We start from the raw sequence: 26109 nt of genomic DNA, 5'->3' as shown, positions 1-26109 counted from the left end.
ACGTGTCGATCATCAACAATCGCAGTTTGGGCCGATTTTGGCCCGTTTCTTGCACTATTAATTAGTTTTGGGCGTCCCGCAGTGATTTCCACGATTGACGAACTCCGTGGTGCGTTTACATGTCAGTCATCAACGCACAATTTTGGTCGACTCTGGTCCATTTCGTGCACGATTATTCACCATTTTGGCGTCCCAGAGCGATTTCCATGATTGACAATTCCCGGGGCTGCGTTTGCATGTCTGTCCTCAACACTCACAGTTTGGGCCAATTCTGACGCGATTCGAGGACTATTACTCAACATTTAGGGGTCCCGAAGCGATTTCCATAGTTGTTGAACCCCAAAATGCGTTTACGTGCCGGTCATGAACACTCACAGTTGTGGCCGATTCTGGCCCGTTTCGTGGACTATTACTCACTGTTTGGGGTCCCGGTGTGAATTGCGCAATTAACAAACCCTGGGGTGCGTTTAGGTGTCGATCATCAACACTCGCAGTTTCGGCCGATTCGGGCTCGTTTTGTGGCACTCGCAGTTTTGGCCGATTCTGGCCCGTTTCATGGACTATTACTCACTGTTTTGGGGTCCCAGAGTGCTTTCCTTGATTAACAAACCCCGGGGTGTGTTTACGTATCGGTCATCAGCACTCATGGTTTTTGTCGATTCTGACTCGTTTCGTGGACTATTACTCACCGTTTTGGGGTCCCGAAGAGATTTCCATAGTTGTTGAACCCCAAGGTGCGCTTACATGTATGTCATCAACAATCGCAGTTTGGGCCGATTTTTGGCCCATTTCTTGGACTATTACTTAGTTTCGGGGGTCCTGGAGTGATTTCCACAATTTACGAACCCCGTGGTGCGTTTACGTTTCGGTCATCAACACTCACAATTTTGGCCGATTCTGGTCCGTTTCGTGCACTATTACTCGCCGCTTTGGGGTCCCAGAGCGATTACCATGGTTGTTGAACTCCAAGGTGCACTTACGTGTCTGTCATCAACATTCATAGTTTTTGCCAATTCTGGCCCGTTTCTTGGACTATTACTCTGTTTTGGCGTCCCGGTGTGATTTCCATGATTGACGAACACCGGGGTGCGTTTATGTGTCGGTTAGCAACACTCGCATTTTGGGCCGCTTCTGGCCCGTTTCATCGACTATTACTCACCGTTTTGGGGCCCCAAAGCGATTTCCATGGTTGTTGAACCCCATGGTGCGCTGACGTGTCGATCATCAACAATCGCAGTTTGGGCCGATTTTGGCCCGTTTCTTGCACTATTAATTAGTTTTGGGCGTCCCGCAGTGATTTCCACGATTGACGAACTCCGTGGTGCGTTTACATGTCAGTCATCAACGCACAATTTTGGTCGACTCTGGTCCATTTCGTGCACGATTATTCACCATTTTGGCGTCCCAGAGCGATTTCCATGATTGACAATTCCCGGGGCTGCGTTTGCATGTCTGTCCTCAACACTCACAGTTTGGGCCAATTCTGACGCGATTCGAGGACTATTACTCAACATTTAGGGGTCCCGAAGCGATTTCCATAGTTGTTGAACCCCAAAATGCGTTTACGTGCCGGTCATGAACACTCACAGTTGTGGCCGATTCTGGCCCGTTTCGTGGACTATTACTCACTGTTTGGGGTCCCGGTGTGAATTGCGCAATTAACAAACCCCGGGGTGCGTTTAGGTGTCGATCATCAACACTCGCAGTTTCGGCCGATTCGGGCTCGTTTTGTGGCACTCGCAATTTTGGCCGATTCTGGCCCGTTTCATGGACTATTACTCACTGTTTTGGGGTCCCGGAGTGCTTTCCTTGATTAACAAACCCCGGGGTGTGTTTACGTATCGGTCATCAGCACTCATGGTTTTTGTCGATTCTGACTCGTTTCGTGGACTATTACTCACCGTTTTGGGGTCCCGAAGAGATTTCCATAGTTGTTGAACCCCAAGGTGCGCTTACATGTATGTCATCAACAATCGCAGTTTGGGCCGATTTTTGGCCCATTTCTTGGACTATTACTTAGTTTCGGGGGTCCTGGAGTGATTTCCACAATTTACGAACCCCGTGGTGCGTTTACGTTTCGGTCATCAACACTCACAATTTTGGCCGATTCTGGTCCGTTTCGTGCACTATTACTCGCCGCTTTGGGGTCCCAGAGCGATTACCATGGTTGTTGAACTCCAAGGTGCACTTACGTGTCTGTCATCAACATTCATAGTTTTTGCCAATTCTGGCCCGTTTCTTGGACTATTACTCTGTTTTGGCGTCCCGGTGTGATTTCCATGATTGACGAACACCGGGGTGCGTTTATGTGTCGGTTAGCAACACTCGCATTTTGGGCCGCTTCTGGCCCGTTTCGTCGACTATTACTCACCGTTTTGGGGCCCCAAAGCGATTTCCATGGTTGTTGAACCCCATGGTGTGCTTCGTGTCGATCATCAACAATCGCAGTTTGGGCCGATTTTGGCCCGTTTCTTGCACTATTAATTAGTTTTGGGCGTCCCGCAGTTATTTCCACGATTGACGAACTCCGTGGTGCGTTTACATGACAGTCATCAACACACAATTTTGGTCGACTCTGGTCCATTTCGTGCACGATTATTCACCATTTTGGTGTCCCAGAGCGATTTCCATGATTGACAATTCCCGGGGTGCGTTTGCGTGTCTGTCCTCAACACTCACAGTTTGGGCCAATTCTGACGCGATTCGAGGACTATTACTCAACATTTAGGGGTCCCGAAGCAATTTCCATAGTTGTTGAACCCCAAAATGCGTTTACGTGCCGGTCATGAACACTCACAGTTGTGGCCGATTCTGGCCCGTTTCGTGGACTATTACTCACTGTTTGGGGTCCCGGTGTGACTTGCGCAATTAACAAACCCCGGGGTGCGTTTACGTGTCGATCATCAACACTCGCAGTTTCGGCCGATTCGGGCTCGTTTTGTGGCACTCGCAGTTTTGGCCGATTCTGGTCCGTTTCATGGACTATTACTCACAGGTTTGGGGTCCCGGAGTGCTTTCCTTGATTAACAAACCCCGGGGTGCGTTTACGTATCGGTCATCAACACTCATGGTTTTTGTCGATTCTGACTCATTTCGTGGACTATTACTCACCGTTTTGGGGTCCCGAAGAGATTTCCATAGTTGTTGAACCCCAAGGTGCGCTTACATGTATGTAATCAACAATCGCAGTTTGGGCCGATTTTTGGCCCATTTCTTGGACTATTACTTAGTTTCGGGGTCCTAGAGTGATTTCCACAATTTACGAACCCCGTGGTGCGTTTACGTTTCGGTCATCAACACTCACAATTTTGGCCGATTCTGGTCCGTTTCGTGCACTATTACTCGCCGCTTTGGGGTCCCAGAGCGATTTCCATGGTTGTTGAACTCCAAGGTGCACTTACGTGTCTGTCATCAACATTCATAGTTTTTGCCAATTCTGGCCCGTTTCTTGGACTATTACTCTGTTTTGGCGTCCCGGTGTGATTTCCATGATTGACGAACACCGGGGTGCGTTTATGTGTCGGTTAGCAACACTCGCATTTTGGGCCGCTTCTGGCCCGTTTCGTCGACTATTACTCACCGTTTTGGGGCCCCAAAGCGATTTCCATGGTTGTTGAACCCCATGGTGCGCTTACGTGTCGATCATCAACAATCGCAGTTTGGGCCGATTTTGGCCCGTTTCTTGCACTATTAATTAGTTTTGGGCGTCCCGCAGTGATTTCCACGATTGACGAACTCCGTGGTGCGTTTACATGTCAGTCATCAACGCACAATTTTGGTCGACTCTGGTCCATTTCGTGCACGATTATTCACCATTTTGGCGTCCCAGAGCGATTTCCATGATTGACAATTCCCGGGGTGCGTTTGCATGTCTGTCCTCAACACTCACAGTTTGGGCCAATTCTGACACGATTCGAGGACTATTACTCAACATTTAGGGGTCCCGAAGCGATTTCCATAGTTGTTGAACCCCAAAATGCGTTTCGTGCCGGTCATGAACACTCACAGTTGTGGCCGATTCTGGCCCGTTTCGTGGACTATTACTCACTGTTTGGGGTCCCGGTGTGAATCGCGCAATTAACAAACCCCGGGGTGCGTTTACGTGTCGATCATCAACACTCGCAGTTTCGGCCGATTCGGGCTCGTTTTGTGGCACTCGCAGTTTTGGCCGATTCTGGCCCGTTTCATGGATTATTACTCACTGTTTTGGGGTCCCGGAGTGCTTTCCTTGATTAACAAACCCCGGGGTGTGTTTACGTATCGGTCATCAGCACTCATGGTTTTTGTCGATTCTGACTCGTTTCGTGGACTATTACTCACCGTTTTGGGGTCCCGAAGAGATTTCCATAGTTGTTGAACCCCAACGTGCGCTTACATGTATGTCATCAACAATCGCAGTTTGGGCCGATTTTTGGCCCATTTCTTGGACTATTACTTAGTTTCGGGGGTCCTGGAGTGATTTCCACAATTTACGAACCCCGTGGTGCGTTTACGTTTCGGTCATCAACACTCACAATTTTGGCCGATTCTGGTCCGTTTCGTGCACTATTACTCGCCGCTTTGGGGTCCCAGAGCGATTACCATGGTTGTTGAACTCCAAGGTGCACTTACGTGTCTGTCATCAACATTCATAGTTTTTGCCAATTCTGGCCCGTTTCTTGGACTATTACTCTGTTTTGGCGTCCCGGTGTGATTTCCATGATTGACGAACACCGGGGTGCGTTTATGTGTCGGTTAGCAACACTCGCATTTTGGGCCGCTTCTGGCCCGTTTCGTCGACTATTACTCACCGTTTTGGGGCCCCAAAGCGATTTCCATGGTTGTTGAACCCCATGGTGCGCTTACGTGTCGATCATCAACAATCGCAGTTTGGGCCGATTTTGGCCCGTTTCTTGCACTATTAATTAGTTTTGGGCGTCCCGCAGTGATTTCCACGATTGACGAACTCCGTGGTGCGTTTACATGTCAGTCATCAACGCACAATTTTGGTCGACTCTGGTCCATTTCGTGCACGATTATTCACCATTTTGGCGTCCCAGAGCGATTTCCATGATTGACAATTCCCGGGGTGCGTTTGCATGTCTGTCCTCAACACTCACAGTTTGGGCCAATTCTGACGCGATTCGAGGACTATTACTCAACATTTAGGGGTCCCGAAGCGATTTCCATAGTTGTTGAACCCCAAAATGCGTTTCGTGCCGGTCATGAACACTCACAGTTGTGGCCGATTCTGGCCCGTTTCGTGGACTATTACTCACTGTTTGGGGTCCCGGTGTGAATTGCGCAATTAACAAACCCTGGGGTGCGTTTAGGTGTCGATCATCAACACTCGCAGTTTCGGCCGATTCTGGCCCGTTTCATGGATTATTACTCACTGTTTTGGGGTCCCGGAGTGCTTTCCTTGATTAACAAACCCCGGGGTGTGTTTACGTATCGGTCATCGACACTCATGGTTTTTGTCGATTCTGACTCGTTTCGTGGACTATTACTCACCGTTTTGGGGTCCCGAAGAGATTTCCATAGTTGTTGAACCCCAACGTGCGCTTACATGTATGTCATCAACAATCGCAGTTTGGGCCGATTTTTGGCCCATTTCTTGGACTATTACTTAGTTTCGGGGGTCCTGGAGTGATTTCCACAATTTACGAACCCCATGGTGCGTTTACGTTTCGGTCATCAACACTCACAATTTTGGCCGATTCTGGTCCGTTTCGTGCACTATTACTCGCCGCTTTGGGGTCCCAGAGCGATTACCACGGTTGTTGAACTCCAAGGTGCACTTACGTGTCTGTCATCAACATTCATAGTTTTTGCCAATTCTGGCCCGTTTCTTGGACTATTACTCTGTTTTGGCGTCCCGGTGTGATTTCCATGATTGACGAACACCGGGGTGCGTTTATGTGTCAGTTAGCAACACTGGCATTTTGGGCCGCTTCTGGCCCGTTTCGTCGACTATTACTCACCGTTTTGGGGCCCCAAAGCGATTTCCATGGTTGTTGAACCCCATGGTGCGCTTACGTGTCGATCATCAACAATCGCAGTTTGGGCCGATTTTGGCCCGTTTCTTGCACTATTAATTAGTTTTGGGCGTCCCGCAGTGATTTCCACGATTGACGAACTCCGTGGTGCGTTTACATGTCAGTCATCAACGCACAATTTTGGTCGACTCTGGTCCATTTCGTGCACGATTATTCACCATTTTGGCGTCCCAGAGCGATTTCCATGATTGACAATACCCGGGGTGCGTTTGCGTGTCTGTCCTCAACACTCACAGTTTGGGCCAATTCTGACGCGATTCGAGGACTATTATTCAACATTTAGGGGTCCCGAAGCGATTTCCATAGTTGTTGAACCCCAAAATACGTTTACGTGGCGGTCATGAACACTCACAGTTTTCACTGATTCTGGCCCGTTTCGTGGACTATTACTCACTGTTTTGGGGTCCCGGTGTGACTTGCACAATTAACAAACCCCGGGGTGCGTTTACGTGTCGATCATCAACACTCGCAGTGTCGGCCGATTCTGGCTCGTTTTGTGACAATCGCGGTTTTGGCCGATTCTGGCCCGTTTCATGGACTATTACTCACTGTTTTGGGGTCCCGGAGTGATTTCCTTGATTAACAAACACCGGGGTGCGTTTACGTGTCGTTCATCAACACTCATGGTTTTTGTCAATTCTGACTCGTTTCGTGGACTATTACTCACCGTTTTGGGGTCCCGAAGCGATTTCCACAGTTGTTGAACCCCAAGGTGCGCTTACATGTAGGTCATCAACAATCGCATTTTAGGCCGATTTTGGCCCATTTCTTGGACTATTACTTAGTTTCGGGGGTCCCAGAGTGATTTCCACGATTTACTAACCACGTGGTGCGTTTACATTTCGGTCATCAACACTCACAATTTTGGCCGATTCTGGTCCGTTTCGTGCACTATTACTCACCGCTTTGGGGTCCCACAGCGATTTCCCTGGTTGTTGAACTCCAAGGTGCACTTACGTGTTTGTCATCAACATTCACAGTTTTTCCCTATTCTGGCCCGTTTCTTGGACTATTACTCACCGTTTTGGGGCCCCAAAGCGATTTCCATGGTTGTTGAACCCCATGGTGTGCTTACGTTTCGATCATAAACAATCACAGTTTGTGCCGATTTTGGCCCTTTTCTTGCACTATTACTTTGTTTTGGGGGTCCCGCAGTGATTTCCATGATTGACGAACTCCGTGGTGCGTTTACGTGTCTGTCCTCAACACACACAGTTTTGGCCAATTCTGACGCGATTCGTGAACTTTTACTCAACATTTAGGGGTCCCGAAGCGATTTCCATAGTTGTTGAACCCCAAAATGCGTTTACGTGTCGGTCATGAACACTCACAGCTTTGACCGATTCTGGCCCGTTTCGTGGACTATTACTCACTCTTTTGGGGGCCCGGTGTGACCTGCACAATTAACAAACCCCGGGGTGCGTTTACGTGTCGATCATCAACACTCGTTTTGTGACACTCGCGGTTTTGGCCGATTCTGGCCTGTTTCATGGACAATTACTCACTGTTTTGGGGTCCCGGAGTGATTTCCTTGATTAATAAACCCCTGGGTGCGTTTATGTGTCAGTCATCAACACTCGTGGTTTTTGTCGATTCTGACTCGTTTCGTGGACTATAACTCACCGTTTTGGTGTCCCGAAGCGATTTCCATAGTTGTTGAACCCCAAGGTGCACTTACATGTAGGTCATCAACAATCGCTGTTTGGGCCGATTTTGGCCCATTTCTTGGACTATTACTTAGTTTCGGGGGTCCCGGAGTGATTTCCACGATTTATGATGCCCGTGATGCGTTTACGTTTCGGTCATCAACACTCACAATTTTGGCCGATTCTGGTCCGTTTCGTGCACTATTACTCACCGCTTTGGGGTCCCAGAGCGATTTCCATGGTTGTTGAACTCCAAGTGCACTTACGAGTCTGTCATTAACATTCACAGTTTTTGCCGATTCTGGCCCGTTTCTTGGACTATTACTCTGTTTTGGCGTCCCGGTGTGATTTCCATGATTGACGAACACCGGGGTGCGTTTATGTGTAGGTTAGCAACACTCGCATTTTGGGCCGCTTCTGGCCCGACTATTACTCACCGTTTTGGGCCCCAAAGCGATTTCCATGGTTTTTGAACCCCATGGTGCACTTATGTGACGATCATCAACAATCGCAGTTTGGGCCGATTTTGGCCCGTTTCTTGCACTATTACTTAGTTTTGGGGGTCCCGCAGTGATCTCCACGATTGACGAACTCCGTGGTGCGTTTACATGTCGGTCACCAACACACAATTTTGGTCGACTCTGGTCCGTTTCGTGCACTATTACTCACCGTTTTGGCGTCCAAGAGCGATTTCCATGATTGAAATTCCCGGGGTGCGTTTGCGTGTCTGTCCTCAACACTCACAGTTTTGGCCAATTCTAACGCGATTCGTGAACTATTACTCAACATTTAGGGGTCCCGAAGCGATTTCCTTAGTTGTTGAACCCCAAAATGCGTTTACGTGTCGGTCATGAACACTCACAGTTTTCACTGATTCTGGCCCGTTTCGTGGACTATTACTCACTGTTTTAGGGTCCCGGTGTGACTTGCACAATTAACAAACCCCGGGGTGCGTTTACGTGTCGATCATCAACACTCGCAGTTTCGGCCGATTCTGGCTCGTTTTGTGACAATCGCGGTTTTGGCCGATTCTGGCCCGTTTCATGGACTATTACTCACTGTTTTGGGGTCCCGGAGTGATTTCCTTGATTAACAAACACCGGGGTGTGTTTACGTGTCGTTCATCAACACTCATGGTTTTTGTCAATTCTGACTCGTTTCGTGGACTACTACTCACCGTTTTGGGGTCCCGAAGCGATTTCCATAGTTGTTGAACCCCAAGGTGCGCTTACATGTAGGTCATCAACAATCGCAGTTTAGGCCGATTTTGGCCCATTTCTTGGACTATTACTTAGTTTCGGGGGTCCCAGAGTGATTTCCACGATTTACTAACCACGTGGTGCGTTTACGTTTCGGTCATCAACACTCACAATTTTGGCCGATTCTGGTCCGTTTCGTGCACTATTACTCACCGCTTTGGGGTCCCACAGCGATTTCCCTGGTTGTTGAACTCGAAGGTGCACTCACGTGTTTGTCATCAACATTCACAGTTTTTCCCTATTCTGGCCCGTTTCTTGGACTATTACTCACCGTTTTGGGGCCCCAAAGCGATTTCCATGGTTGTTGAACCCCATGGTGTGCTTACGTTTCGATCATAAACAATCACAGTTTGTGCCGATTTTGGCCCTTTTCTTGCACTATTACTTTGTTTTGGGGGTCCCGCAGTGATTTCCATGATTGACGAACTCCGTGGTGCGTTTACGTGTCTGTCCTCAACACACACAGTTTTGGCCAATTCTGACGCGATTCGCGAACTTTTACTCAACATTTAGGGGTCCCGAAGCGATTTCCATAGTTGTTGAACCCCAAAATGCGTTTACGTGTCGGTCATGAACACTCATAGTTTTGACCGATTCCGGCCCGTTTCGTGGACTATTACTCACTCTTTTGGGGGCCCGGTGTGACTTGCACAATTAACAAACCCCGGGGTGCATTTACGTGTCGATCATCAACACTCGCAGTGTCGGCCGATTCTGGCTCGTTTTGTGACAATCGCGGTTTTGGCCGATTCTGGCCCGTTTCATGGACTATTACTCACTGTTTTGGGGTCCCGGAGTGATTTCCTTGATTAACAAACACCGGGGTGCGTTTACGTGTCGTTCATCAACACTCATGGTTTTTGTCAATTCTGACTCGTTTCGTGGACTATTACTCACCGTTTTGGGGTCCCGAAGCGATTTCCACAGTTGTTGAACCCCAAGGTGCGCTTACATGTAGGTCATCAACAATCGCAGTTTAGGCCGATTTTGGCCCAATTCTTGGACTATTACTTAGTTTCGGGGGTCCCAGAGTGATTTCCACGATTTACTAACCACGTGGTGCGTTTACATTTCGGTCATCAACACTCACAATTTTGGCCGATTCTGGTCCGTTTCGTGCACTATTACTCACCGCTTTGGGGTCCCACAGCGATTTCCCTGGTTGTTGAACTCCAAGGTGCACTTACGTGTTTGTCATCAACATTCACAGTTTTTCCCTATTCTGGCCCGTTTCTTGGACTATTACTCACCGTTTTGGGGCCCCAAAGCGATTTCCATGGTTGTTGAACCCCATGGTGCGCTTACGTGTCGATCATCAACAATCGCAGTTTGGGCCGATTTTGGCCCGTTTCGTGGACTATTACTCACTGTTTTGGGGTCCCGGTGTGACTTGCACAATTAACAAACCCCGGGGTGCGTTTACGTGTCGATCATCAACACACGCAGTTTCGGCCGATTCTGGCTCGTTTTGTGACAATCGCGGTTTTGGCCGATTCTGGCCCGTTTCATGGACTATTACTCACTGTTTTGGCGTCCCGGAGTGATTTCCTTGATTAACAAACACCGGGGTGCGTTTACGTGTCGTTCATCAACACTCATGGTTTTTTTCAATTCTGACTCGTTTCGTGGACTATTACTCACCGCTTTGGGGTCCCGAAGCGATTTCCATAGTTGTTGAACCCCAAGGTGCGCTTACATGTAGGTCATCAACAATCGCAGTTTAGGCCGATTTTGGCCCATTTCTTGGACTATTACTTAGTTTCGGGGGTCCCAGAGTGATTTCCACGATTTACTAACCACGTGGTGCGTTTACGTTTCGGTCATCAACACTCACAATTTTGGCCGGTTCTGGTCCGTTTCGTGCACTATTACTCACCGCTTTGGGGTCCCACAGCGATTTCCCTGGTTGTTGAACTCGAAGGTGCACTCACATGTTTGTCATCAACATTCACAGTTTTTCCCTATTCTGGCCCGTTTCTTGGACTATTACTCACCGTTTTGGGGCCCCAAAGCGATTTCCATGGTTGTTGAACCCCATGGTGTGCTTACATTTCGATCATAAACAATCACAGTTTGTGCCGATTTTGGCCCTTTTCTTGCACTATTACTTTGTTTTGGGGGTCCCGCAGTGATTTCCATGATTGACAAACTCCGTGGTGCGTTTACGTGTCTGTCCTCAACACACACAGTTTTGGCCAATTCTGACGCGATTCGCGAACTTTTACTCAACATTTAGGGGTCCCGAAGCGATTTCCATAGTTGTTGAACCCCAAAATGCGTTTACGTGTCGGTCATGAACACTCACAGTTTTGACCGATTCCGGCCCGTTTCGTGGACTATTACTCACTCTTTTGGGGGCCCGGTGTGACTTGCACAATTAACAAACCCCGGGGTGCGTTTACGTGTCGATCATCAACACTCGCAGTGTCGGCCGATTCTGGCTCGTTTTGTGACAATCGCGGTTTTGGCCGATTCTGGCCCGTTTCATGGACTATTACTCACTGTTTTGGGGTCCCCGAGTGATTTCCTTGATTAACAAACACCGGGGTGCGTTTACGTGTCGTTCATCAACACTCATGGTTTTTGTCAATTCTGACTCGTTTCGTGGACTATTACTCACCGTTTTGGGGTCCCGAAGCGATTTCCACAGTTGTTGAACCCCAAGGTGCGCTTACATGTAGGTCATAAACAATCGCAGTTTAGGCCGATTTTGGCCCATTTCTTGGACTATTACTTAGTTTCGGGGGTCCCAGAGTGATTTCCACGATTTACTAACCACGTGGTGCGTTTACAGTTCGGTCATCAACACTCACAATTTTGGCCGATTCTGGTCCGTTTCGTGCACTATTACTCACCGCTTTGGGGTCCCACAGCGATTTCCCTGGTTGTTGAACTCCAAGGTGCACTTACGTGTTTGTCATCAACATTCACAGTTTTCCCTATTCTGGCCCGTTTCTTGGACTATTACTCACCGTTTTGGGGCCCCAAAGCGATTTCCATGGTTGTTGAACCCCATGGTGTGCTTACGTTTCGATCATAAACAATCACAGTTTGTGCCGATTTTGGCCCTTTTCTTGCACTATTACTTTGTTTTGGGGGGCCCGCAGTGATTTCCATGATTGACGAACTCCGTGGTGCGTTTACGTGTCTGTCCTCAACACACACAGTTTTGGCCAATTCTGACGCGATTCGTGAACTTTTACTCAACATTTAGGGGTCCCGAAGCGATTTCCATAGTTGTTGAACCCCAAAATGCGTTTACGTGTCGGTCATGAACACTCACAGTTTTGACCGATTCTGGCCCGTTTCATGGACTATTACTCACTCTTTTGGGGGCCCGGTGTGACTTGCACAATTAACAAACCCCGGGGTGCGTTTACGTGTCGATCATCAACACTCGCAGTGTCGGCCGATTCTGGCTCGTTTTGTGACACTCGCGGTTTTGGCCGATTCTGGCCCGTTTCATGGACAATTACTCACTGTTTTGGGGTCCCGGAGTGATTTCCTTTATTAATAAACCCCTGGGTGCGTTTATGTGTCAGTCATCAACACTCGTGGTTTTTGTCGATTCTGACTCGTTTCGTGGACTATAACTCACCGTTTTGGTGTCCCGAAGCGATTTCCATAGTTGTTGAACCCCAAGGTGCACTTACATGTAGGTCATCAACAATCGCTGTTTGGGCCGATTTTGGCCCATTTCTTGGACTATTACTTAGTTTCGGGGGTCCCGGAGTGATTTCCACGATTTATGATGCCCGTGGTGCGTTTACGTTTCGGTCATCAACACTCACAATTTTGGCCGATTCTGGTCCGTTTCGTGCACTATTACTCACCGCTTTGGGGTCCCAGAGCGATTTCCATGGTTGTTGAACTCCAAGTGCACTTACGAGTCTGTCATTAACATTCACAGTTTTTGCCGATTCTGGCCCGTTTCTTGGACTATTACTTTGTTTTGGCGTCCCGGTGTGATTTCCATGATTGACGAACACCGGGGTGCGTTTATGTGTAGGTTAGCAACACTCGCATTTTGGGCCGCTTCTGGCCCGACTATTACTCACCGTTTTGGGCCCCAAAGCGATTTCCATGGTTTTTGAACCCCATGGTGCACTTATGTGACGATCATCAACAATCGCAGTTTGGGCCGATTTTGGCCCGTTTCTTGCACTATTACTTAGTTTTGGGGGTCCCGCAGTGATCTCCACGATTGACGAACTCCGTGGTGCGTTTACATGTCGGTCACCAACACACAATATTGGTCGACTCTGGTCCGTTTCGTGCACTATTACTCACCGTTTTGGCGTCCAAGAGCGATTTCCATGATTGAAATTCCCGGGGTGCGTTTGCGTGTCTGTCCTCAACACTCACAGTTTTGGCCAATTCTAACGCGATTCGTGAACTATTACTCAACATTTAGGGGTCCCGAAGCGATTTCCATAGTTGTTGAACCCCAAAATGCGTTTATGTGTCGGTCATGAACACTCACAGTTTTCACTGATTCTGGCCCGTTTCGTGGACTATTACTCACTGTTTTAGGGTCCCGGTGTGACTTGCACAATTAACAAACCCCGGGGTGCGTTTACGTGTCGATCATCAACACTCGCAGTTTCGGCCGATTCTGGCTCGTTTTGTGACAATCGCGGTTTTGGCCGATTCTGGCCCTTTTCATGGACTATTACTCACTGTTTTGGGGTCCCGGAGTGATTTCCTTGATTAACAAACACCGGGGTGCGTTTACGTGTCGTTCATCAACACTCATGGTTTTTGTCAATTCTGACTCGTTTCGTGGACTACTACTCACCGTTTTGGGGTCCCGAAGCGATTTCCATAGTTGTTGAACCCCAAGGTGCGCTTACATGTAGGTCATCAACAATCGCAGTTTAGGCCGATTTTGGCCCATTTCTTGGACTATTACTTAGTTTCGGGGGTCCCAGAGTGATTTCCACGATTTACGAACCACGTGGTGCGTTTACGTTTCGGTCATCAACACTCACTATTTCGCCGATTCTGGTCCGTTTCGTGCACTATTACTCACCGCTTTGGGGTCCCACAGCGATTTCCCTGGTTGTTGAACTCCAAGGTGCACTTACGTGTTTGTCATCAACATTCACAGTTTTTCCCTATTCTGGCCCGTTTCTTGGACTATTACTCACCGTTTTGGGGCCCCAAAGCGATTTCCATGGTTGTTGAACCCCATGGTGCGCTTACGTGTCAATCATCAACAATCGCAGTTTGGGCCGATTTTGGCCCGTTTCGTGGACTATTACTCACTGTTTTGGGGTCCCGGTGTGACTTGCACAATTAACAAACCCCGGGGTGCGTTTACGTGTCGATCATCAACACTCGCAGTTTCGGCCGATTCTGGCTCGTTTTGTGACAATCGCGGTTTTGGCCGATTCTGGCCCGTTTCATGGACTATTACTCACTGTTTTGGGGTCCCGGAGTGATTTCCTTGATTAACAAACACCGGGGTGCGTTTACGTGTCGTTCATCAACACTCATGGTTTTTGTCAATTCTGACTCGTTTCGTGGACTATTACTCACCGTTTTGGGGTCCCGAAGCGATTTCCACAGTTGTTGAACCCCAAGGTGCGCTTACATGTAGGTCATCAACAATCGCAGTTTAGGCCGATTTTGGCCCATTTCTTGGACTATTACTTAGTTTCGGGGGTCCCAGAGTGATTTCCACGATTTACTAACCACGTGGTGCGTTTACATTTCGGTCATCAGCACTCACAATTTTGGCCGATTCTGGTCCGTTTCATGCACTATTACTCACCGCTTTGGGGTCCCACAGCGATTTCCCTGGTTGTTGAACTCCAAGGTGCACTTACGTGTTTGTCATCAACATTCACAGTTTTTCCCTATTCTGGCCCGTTTCTTGGACTATTACTCACCGTTTTGGGGCCCCAAAGCGATTTCCATGGTTGTTGAACCCCATGGTGCGCTTACGTGTCGATTATCAACAATCGCAGTTTGGGCCGATTTTGGCCCGTTTCGTGGACTATTACTCACTGTTTTGGGGTCCCGGTGTGACTTGCACAATTAACAAACCCCGGGGTGCGTTTACGTGTCGATCATCAACACTCGCAGTGTCGGCCGATTCTGGCTCGTTTTGTGACAATCGCGGTTTTGGCCGATTCTGTCCCGTTTCATGGACTATTACTCACTGTTTTGGGGTCCCGGAGTGATTTCCTTGATTAACAAACACCGGGGTGCGTTTACGTGTCGTTCATCAACACTCATGGTTTTTGTCAATTCTGACTCGTTTCGTGGACTATTACTCACCGTTTTGGGGTCCCGAAGCGATTTCCATAGTTGTTGAACCCCAAGGTGCGCTTACATGTAGGTCATCAACAATCGCAGTTTAGGCCGATTTTGGCCCATTTCTTGGACTATTACTTAGTTTCGGGGGTCCCAGAGTGATTTCCACGATTTACTAACCACGTGGTGCGTTTACCTTTCGGTCATCAACACTCACAATTTTGGCCGATTCTGGTCCGTTTCGTGCACTATTACTCACCGCCTTGGGGTCCCACAGCGATTTCCCTGGTTGTTGAACTCGAAGGTGCACTCACGTGTTTGTCATCAACATTCACAGTTTTTCCCTATTCTGGCCCGTTTCTTGGACTATTACTCACCGTTTTGGGGCCCCAAAGCGATTTCCATGGTTGTTGAACCCCATGGTGTGCTTACGTTTCGATCATAAACAATCACAGTTTGTGCCGATTTTGGCCCTTTTCTTGCACTATTACTTTGTTTTGGGGGTCCCGCAGTGATTTCCATGATTGACGAACTCCGTGGTGCGTTTACGTGTCTGTCCTCAACACACACAGTTTTGGCCAATTCTGACGCGATTCGCGAACTTTTACTCAACATTTAGGGGTCCCGAAGCGATTTCCATAGTTGTTGAACCCCAAAATGCGTTTACGTGTCGGTCATGAACACTCACAGTTTTGACCGATTCCGGCCCGTTTCGTGGACTATTACTCACTCTTTTGGGGGCCCGGTGTGACTTGCACAATTAACAAACCCCGGGGTGCGTTTACGTGTCGATCATCAACACTCGAAGTGTCGGCCGATTCTGGCTCATTTTGTGACAATCGCGGTTTTGGCCGATTCTGGCCCGTTTCATGGACTATTACTCACTGTTTTGGGGTCCCGGAGTGATTTCCTTGATTAACAAACACCGGGGTGCGTTTACGTGTCGTTCATCAACACTCATGGTTTTTGTCAATTCTGACTCGTTTCGTGGACTATTACTCACCGTTTTGGGGTCCCGAAGCGATTTCCATAGTTGTTGAACCCCAAGGTGCGCTTACATGTAGGTCATCAACAATCGCAGTTTAGGCCGATTTTGGCCCATTTCTTGGACTATTACTTAGTTTCGGGGGTCCCAGAGTGATTTCCACGATTTACTAACCACGTGGTGCGTTTACGTTTCGGTCATCAACACTCACAATTTTGGCCGATTCTGGTCCGTTTCGTGCACTATTACGCACCGCTTTGGGGTCCCACAGCGATTTCCCTGGTTGTTGAACTCGAAGGTGCACTCACGTGTTTGTCATCAACATTCACAGTTTTTCCCTATTCTGGCCCGTTTCTTGGACTATTACTCACCGTTTTGGGGCCCCAAAGCGATTTCCATGGTTGTTGAACCCCATGGTGTCCTTACGTTTCGATCATAAACAATCACAGTTTGTGACGATTTTGGCCCTTTTCTTGCACTATTACTTTGTTTTGGGGGTCCCGCAGTGATTTCCATGATTGACGAACTCCGTGGTGCGTTTACGTGTCTGTCCTCAACACGCACAGTTTTGGCCAATTCTGACGCGATTCGCGAACTTTTACTCAACATTTAGGGGTCCCGAAGCGATTTCCATAGTTGTTGAACCCCAGAATGCGTTTACGTGTCGGTCATGAACACTCACAGTTTTGACCGATTCCGGCCCGTTTCGTGGACTATTACTCACTCTTTTGGGGGCCCGGTGTGACTTGCACAATTAACAAACCCCGGGGTGCGTTTACGTGTCGATCATCAACACTCGCAGTGTCGGCCGATTCTGGCTCGTTTTGTGACAATCGCGGTTTTGGCCGATTCTGGCCCGTTTCATGGACTATTACTCACTGTTTTGGGGTCCCGGAGTGATTTCCTTGATTAACAAACACCGGGGTGCATTTACGTGTCATTCATCAACACTCATGGTTTTTGTCAATTCTGACTCGTTTCGTGGACTATTACTCACCGTTTTGGGGTCCCGAAGCGATTTCCACAGTTGTTGAACCCCAAGGTGCGCTTACATGTAGGTCATCAACAATCGCAGTTTAGGCCGATTTTGGCCCATTTCTTGGACTATTACTTAGTTTCGGGGGTCCCAGAGTGATTTCCACGATTTACTAACCACGTGGTGCGTTTACATTTCGGTCATCAACACTCACAATTTTGGCCGATTCTGGTCCGTTTCGTGCACTATTACTCACCGCTTTGGGGTCTCACAGCGATTTCCCTGGTTGTTGAACTCCAAGGTGCACTTACGTGTTTGTCATCAACATTCACAGTTTTTCCCTATTCTGGCCCGTTTCTTGGACTATTACTCACCGTTTTGGGGCCCCAAAGCGATTTCCATGGTTGTTGAACCCCATGGTGTGCTTACGTTTCGATCATAAACAATCACAGTTTGTGCCGATTTTGGCCCTTTTCTTGCACTATTACTTTGTTTTGGGGGTCCCGTAGTGATTTCCATGATTGACGAACTCCGTGGTGCGTTTACGTGTCTGTCCTCAACACACACAGTTTTGGCCAATTCTGACGCGATTCGTGAACTTTTACTCAACATTTAGGGGTCCCGAAGCGATTTCCATAGTTGTTGAACCCCAAAATGCGTTTACGTGTCGGTCATGAACACTCACAGTTTTGACCGATTCTGGCCCGTTTCATGGACTATTACTCACTCTTTTGGGGGCCCGGTGTGACTTGCACAATTAACAAACCCCGGGGTGCGTTTACGTGTCGATCATCAACACTCGCAGTGTCGGCCGATTCTGGCTCGTTTTGTGACACTCGCGGTTTTGGCCGATTCTGGCCCGTTTCATGGACAATTACTCATTGTTTTGGGGTCCCGAAGTGATTTCCTTTATTAATAAACCCCTGGGTGCGTTTATGTGTCAGTCATCAACACTCGTGGTTTTTGTCGATTCTGACTCGTTTCGTGGACTATAACTCACCGTTTTGGTGTCCCGAAGCGATTTCCATAGTTGTTGAACCCCAAGGTGCACTTACATGTAGGTCATCAACAATCGCTGTTTGGGCCGATTTTGGCCCATTTCTTGGACTATTACTTAGTTTCGGGGGTCCCGGAGTGATTTCCACGATTTATGATGCCCGTGGTGCGTTTACGTTTCGGTCATCAACACTCACAATTTTGGCCGATTCTGGTCCGTTTCGTGCACTATTACTCACCGCTTTGGGGTCCCAGAGCGATTTCCATGGTTGTTGAACTCCAAGTGCACTTACGAGTCTGTCATTAACATTCACAGTTTTTGCCGATTTTGGCCCGTTTCTTGGACTATTACTTTGTTTTGGCGTCCCGGTGTGATTTCCATGATTGACGAACACCGGGGTGCGTTTATGTGTAGGTTAGCAACACTCGCATTTTGGGCCGCTTCTGGCCCGACTATTACTCACCGTTTTGGGCCCCAAAGCGATTTCCATGGTTTTTGAACCCCATGGTGCACTTATGTGACGATCATCAACAATCGCAGTTTGGGCCGATTTTGGCCCGTTTCTTGCACTATTACTTAGTTTTGGGGGTCCCGCAGTGATCTCCACGATTGACGAACTCCGTGGTGCGTTTACATGTCGGTCACCAACACACAATTTTGGTCGACTCTGGTCCGTTTCGTGCACTATTACTCACCGTTTTGGCGTCCAAGAGCGATTTCCATGATTGAAATTCCCGGGGTGCCTTTGCGTGTCTGTCCTCAACACTCACAGTTTTGGACAATTCTAACGCGATTCGTGAACTATTACTCAACATTTAGGGGTCCCGAAGCGATTTCCATAGTTGTTGAACCCCAAAATGCGTTTACGTGTCGGTCATGAACACTCACAGTTTTCACTGATTCTGGCCCGTTTCGTGGACTATTACTCACTGTTTTAGGGTCCCGGTGTGACTTGCACAATTAACAAACCCCGGGGTGCGTTTACGTGTCGATCATCAACACTCGCAGTTTCGGCCGATTCTGGCTCGTTTTGTGACAATCGCGGTTTTGGCCGATTCTGGCCCGTTTCATGGACTATTACTCACTGTTTTGGGGTCCCGGAGTGATTTCCTTGATTAACAAACACCGGGGTGCGTTTACGTGTGGTTCATCAACACTCATGGTTTTTGTCAATTCTGACTCGTTTCGTGGACTATTACTCACCGTTTTGGGGTCCCGAAGCGATTTCCATAGTTGTTGAACCCCAAGGTGCGCTTACATGTAGGTCATCAACAATCGCAGTTTAGGCCGATTTTGGCCCATTTCTTGGACTATTACTTAGTTTCGGGGGTCCCAGAGTGATTTCCACGATTTACGAACCACGTGGTGCGTTTACGTTTCGGTCATCAACACTCACAATTTCGCAGATTCTGGCCCCACAGCGATTTCCCTGGTTGTTGAACTCCAAGGTGCACTTACGTGTTTGTCATCAACATTCACAGTTTTTCCCTATTCTGGCCCGTTTCTTGGACTATTACTCACCGTTTTGGGGCCCCAAAGCGATTTCCATGGTTGTTGAACCCCATGGTGCGCTTACGTGTCGATCATCAACAATCGCAGTTTGGGCCGATTTTGGCCCGTTTCGTGGACTATTACTCACTGTTTTGGGGTCCCGGTGTGACTTGCACAATTAACAAACCCCGGGGTGAGTTTACGTGTCGATCATCAACACTCGCAGTGTCGGCCGATTCTGGCTCGTTTTGTGACACTCGCGGTTTTGGCCGATTCTGGCCCGTTTCATGGACAATTACTCATTGTTTTGGGGTCCCGAAGTGATTTCCTTTATTAATAAACCCCTGGGTGCGTTTATGTGTCAGTCATCAACACTCGTGGTTTTTGTCGATTCTGACTCGTTTCGTGGACTATAACTCACCGTTTTGGTGTCCCGAAGCGATTTCCATTGTTGTTGAACCCCAAGGTGCACTTACATGTAGGTCATCAACAATCGCTGTTTGGGCCGATTTTGGCCCATTTCTTGGACTATTACTTAGTTTCGGGGGTCCCGGAGTGATTTCCACGATTTATGATGCCCGTGGTGCGTTTACGTTTCGGTCATCAACACTCACAATTTTGGCCGATTCTGGTCCGTTTCGTGCACTATTACTCACCGCTTTGGGGTCCCAGAGCGATTTCCATGGTTGTTGAACTCCAAGTGCACTTACGAGTCTGTCATTAACATTCACAGTTTTTGCCGATTTTGGCCCGTTTCTTGGACTATTACTTTGTTTTGGCGTCCCGGTGTGATTTCCATGATTGACGAACACCGGGGTGCGTTTATGTGTAGGTTAGCAACACTCGCATTTTGGGCCGCTTCTGGCCCGACTATTACTCACCGTTTTGGGCCCCAAAGCGATTTCCATGGTTTTTGAACCCCATGGTGCACTTATGTGACGATCATCAACAATCGCAGTTTGGGCCGATTTTGGCCCGTTTCTTGCACTATTACTTAGTTTTGGGGGTCCCGCAATGATTTCCACGATTGACGAACTCCGTGGTGCGTTTACATGTCGGTCACCAACACACAATTTTGGTCGACTCTGGTCCGTTTCGTGCACTATTACTCACCGTTTTGGCGTCCAAGAGCGATTTCCATGATTGAAATTCCCGGGGTGCGTTTGCGTGTCTGTCCTCAACACTCACAGTTTTGGCCAATTCTAACGCGATTCGTGAACTATTACTCAACATTTAGGGGTCCCGAAGCGCTTTCCATAGTTGTTGAACCCCAAAATCCGTTTACGTGTCTGTCATGAACACTCACAGTTTTGACCGATTCTGGCCCGTTTCGTGGACTATTACTCACTGTTTTGGTGTCCCGCTGTGACTTGCACAATTAACAAACCCCGGGGTGCGTTTACGTGTCCATCATCAACACTCATGGTTTTTGTCAATTCTGACTCGTTTCATGGACTATTACTCACCGTTTTGGGGTCCCGAAGCGATTTCCATAGTTGTTGAACCTCAAGGTGCGCTTACATGTAGGTCATCAACAATCGCAGTTTGCGCCGATTTTGGCCCATTTCTTGCACTATTACTTAGTTTTGGGGGTCCCGCACTGATTTCCACGATTGACGAACTCCGTGGTGCATTTACATGTCGGTCACCAACACACAATTTTGGTCGACTCTGGTCCGTTTCGTGCACTATTACTCACCGTTTTGGCGTCCCAGAGCGATTTCCATGATTGAGAATTCCCGGGGTGCGTTTGCATGTCTGTCCTCAACGCTCATAATTTTATTCACTGTTTTGGGGTCCCGGTGTGACTTGCACAATTAACAAACCCCGGGGTGCGTTTACGTGTTGATCATCAACATTCGCAGTTTCGGCCGATTCTGGCTCGTTTTGTGACAATCGCGGTTTTGGCCGATTCTGGCCCGTTTCATGGACTATTACTCACTGTTTTGGGGTCCCGGAGTGATTTCCTTGATTAACAAACACCGAGGTGCGTTTACGTGTCGTTCATCAACACTCATGGTTTTTGTCAATTCTGACTCGTTTCGTGGACTATTACTCACCGTTTTGGGGTCCCGAAGCGATTTCCATAGGTGTTGAACCCCAAGGTGCGCTTACATGTAGGTCATCAACAATCGCAGTTCAGGCCAATTTTGGCCCATTTCTTGGACTATTACTTAGTTTCGGGGGTCCCAGAGTGATTTCCACGATTTACGAACCACGTGGTGCGTTTACGTTTCGGTCATCAACACTCACAATTTTGGCCGATTCTGGTCCGTTTCGTGCACTATTACTCACCGCTTTGGGGTCCCACAGCGATTTCCCTGGTTGTTGAACTCCAAGGTGCACTTACGTGTTTGTCATCAACATTCAAAGTTTTTCCCTATTCTGGCCCGTTTCTTGGACTATTACTCACCGTTTTGGGGCCCCAAAGCGATTTCCATGGTTGTTGAACCCCATGGTGTGCTTACGTTTTGATCATAAACAATCACAGTTTGTGCCGATTTTGGCCCTTTTCTTGCACTATTACTTTGTTTTGGGGGTCCCGCAGTGATTTCCACGATTGACGAACTCCGTGGTGCGTTTACGTGTCTGTCCTCAACACACACAGTTTTGGCCAATTCTGACGCGATTCGTGAACTTTTACTCAACATTTAGGGGTCCCGAAGCGATTTCCATAGTTGTTGAACCCCAAAATGCGTTTACGTGTCGGTCATGAACACTCACAGTTTTGACCGATTCTGGCCCGTTTCGTGGACTATTACTCACTCTTTTGGGGGCCCGGTGTGACTTGCACAATTAACAAACCCCGGGGTGCGTTTACGTGTCGATCATCAACACTCGCAGTGTCGGCCGATTCTGGTCGTTTTGTGACACTCGCGGTTTTGGCCGATTCTGGCCCGTTTCATGGACTATTACTCACTGTTTTGGGGTCCCGGAGTGATTTCCTTGATTAACAAACCCCGGGGTGCGTTTATGTGTCAGTCATCAACACTCGTGGTTTTTGTCGATTCTGACTCGTTTCGTGGACTATAACTCACCGTTTTGGTGTCCCGAAGCGATTTCATAGTTGTTGAACCCCAAGGTGCACTTGCATGTAGGTCATCAACAATCGCTGTTTGGGCCGATTTTGGCCCATTTCTTGGACTATTACTTAGTTTCGGGGGTCCCGGAGTGATTTCCACGATTTATGATGCCCGTGGTGCGTTTACGTTTCGGTCATGAACACTCACAATTTTGGCAGATTCTGGTCCGTTTCGTGCACTATTACTCACCGCTTTGGGGTCCCAGAGCGATTTCCATGGTTGTTGAACTCCAAGGTGCAGTTACGAGTCTGTCATTAACATTCACAGTTTTTGCCGATTCTGGCCCGTTTCTTGGACTATTACTCTGTTTTGGCGTCCAGGTGTGATTTCCATGATTAACGAACACCGGGGTGCGTTTATGTGTAGGTTAGCAACACTCGCATTTTGGGCCGCTTCTGGCCCGTTTCGTGGACTATTACTCACCGTTTTGGGCCCCAAAGCGATTTCCATGGTTCTTGAACCCCATGGTGCGCTTATGTGACGATCATCAACAATCGCAGTTTGGGCCGATTTTGGCCCGTTTCTTGCACTATTACTTAGTTTTGGGGGTCCCGCAGTGATTTCCACGATTGACGAACTCCGTGGTGCGTTTACATGTCGGTCACCAACACACAATTTTGGTCGACTCTAGTCCGCTTCGTGCACTATTACTCACCGTTTTGGCGTCCAAGAGCGATTTCCATGATTGAAATTCCCGGGGTGCGTTTGCGTGTCTGTCCTCAACACTCACAGTTTTGGCCAATTCTAACGCGATTCATGAACTATTACTCAACATTTAGGGGTCCCGAAGCGATTTCCATAGTTGTTGAACCCCAAAATCCGTTTACGTGTCTGTCATGAACACTCACAGTTTTGACCGATTCTGGCCCGTTTCGTGGACTATTACTCACTGTTTTGGTGTCCCGCTGTGACTTGCACAATTAACAAACCCCGGGGTGCGTTTACGTGTCCATCATCAACACTCGCGGTTTTTGTCGATTCTTACTCGTTTCGTGTACTATAACTCACCATTTTGGTGTCCCGAAGCGATTTCCATAGTTGTTGAACCTCAAGGTGCGCTTACATGTAGGTCATCAACAATCGCAGTTTGCGTCGATTTTGGCCCATTTCTTGCACTATTACTTAGTTTTGGGGGTCCCGCACTGATTTCCACGATTGACGAACTCCGTGGTGCGTTTACATGTCGGTCACCAACACACAATTTTGGTCGACTCTGGTCTGTTTCGTGCACTATTACTCACCGTTTTGGCGTCCCAGAGCGATTTCCATGATTGAGAATTCCCGGGGTGCGTTTGCGTGTCTGTCCTCAACGCTCATAATTTTATTCACTGTTTTGGGGTCCCGGTGTGACTTGCACAATTAACAAACCCCGGGGTGCGTTTACGTGTCGATCATCAACACTCGCAGTGTCGGCCGATTCTGGCTTGTTTTGTGACACTCGCGGTTTTGGCCGATTCTGGCCCGTTTCATGGACTATTACTCACTGTTTTGGGGTCCCGGAGTGATTTCCTTGATTAACAAACCCCGGGGTGCGTTTATGTGTCAGTCATCAACACTCGTGGTTTTTGTCGATTCTGACTCATTTCGTGGACTATAACTCACCGTTTTGGTGTCCCGAAGCGATTTCATAGTTGTTGAACCCCAAGGTGCACTTGCATGTAGGTTATCAACAATCGCTGTTTGGGCCGATTTTGGCCCATTTCTTGGACTATTACTTAGTTTCGGGGGTCCCGGAGTGATTTCCACGATTTATGATGCCCGTGGTGCGTTTACGTTTCGGTCATCAACACTCACAATTTTGGCAGATTCTGGTCCGTTTCGTGCACTATTACTCACCGCTTTGGGGTCCCAGAGCGATTTCCATGGTTGTTGAACTCCAAGGTGCAGTTACGGGTCTGTCATTAACATTCACAGTTTTTGCCGATTCTGGCCCGTTTCTTGGACTATTACTCTGTTTTGGCGTCCCGGTGTGATTTCCATGATTAACGAACACCGGGGTGCGTTTATGTGTAGGTTAGCAACACTCGCATTTTGGGCCGCTTCTGGCCCGTTTCGTGGACTATTACTCACCGTTTTGGGCCCCAAAGCGATTTCCATGGTTCTTGAACCCCATGGTGCGCTTATGTGACGATCATCAACAATCGCAGTTTGGGCCGATTTTGGCCCGTTTCTTGCACTATTACTTAGTTTTGGGGGTCCCGCAGTGATTTCCACGATTGACGAACTCCGTGGTGCGTTTACATGTCAGTCACCAACACACAGTTTTGGTCGACTCTAGTCCGCTTCGTGCACTATTACTCACCGTTTTGGCGTCCAAGAGCGATTTCCATGATTGAAATTCCCGGGGTGCGTTTGCGTGTCTGTCCTCAACACTCACAGTTTTGGCCAATTCTAACGCGATTCGTGAACTATTACTCAACATTTAGGGGTCCCGAAGCGATTTCCATAGTTGTTGAACCCCAAAATCCGTTTACGTGTCTGTCATGAACACTCACAGTTTTGACCAATTCTGGCCCGTTTCGTGGACTATTACTCACTGTTTTGGTGTCCCGCTGTGACTTGCACAATTAACAAACCCCGGGGTGCGTTTACGTGTCCATCATCAACACTCGCGGTTTTTGTCGATTCCGACTCGTTTCGTGTACTATAACTCACCATTTTGGTGTCCCGAAGCGATTTCCATAGTTGTTGAACCTCAAGGTGCGCTTACATGTAGGTCATCAACAATCGCAGTTTGCGCCGATTTTGGCCCATTTCTTGCACTATTACTTAGTTTTGGGGGTCCCGCACTGATTTCCACGATTGACGAACTCCGTGGTGCGTTTACATGTCGGTCACCAACACACAATTTTGGTCGACTCTGGTCCGTTTCGTAAACTATTACTCACCGTTTTGGCGTCCTAGAGCGATTTCCATGATTGAGAATTCCCGGGGTGCGTTTGCGTGTCTGTCCTCAACGCTCATAATTTTATTCACTGTTTTGGGGTCCCGGTGTGACTTGCACAATTAACAAACCCCGGGGTGCGTTTACGTGTTGATCATCAACACTCGCAGTTTCGGCCGATTCTGGCTTGTTTTGTGACAATCGCGGTTTTGGCCGATTCTAGCCCGTTTCATGGACTATTACTCACTGTTTTGGGGTCCCGGAGTGATTTCCTTGATTAACAAACACCGAGGTGCGTTTACGTGTCGTTCATCAACACTCATGGTTTTTGTCAATTCTGACTCGTTTCGTGGACTATTACTCACCGTTTTGGGGTCCCGAAGCGATTTCCATAGTTGTTGAACCCCAAGGTGCGCTTACATGTAGGTCATCAACAATCGCAGTTTAGGCCGATTTTGGCCCATTTCTTGGACTATTACTTAGTTTCGG

The sequence above is a fragment of the Triticum dicoccoides genome, chromosome 5B (assembly GCF_002162155.2).
Source record: "Triticum dicoccoides isolate Atlit2015 ecotype Zavitan chromosome 5B, WEW_v2.0, whole genome shotgun sequence".
NCBI lineage: Eukaryota > Viridiplantae > Streptophyta > Magnoliopsida > Poales > Poaceae > Triticum > Triticum dicoccoides.
This window is presented reverse-complemented; position numbering follows the sequence as displayed.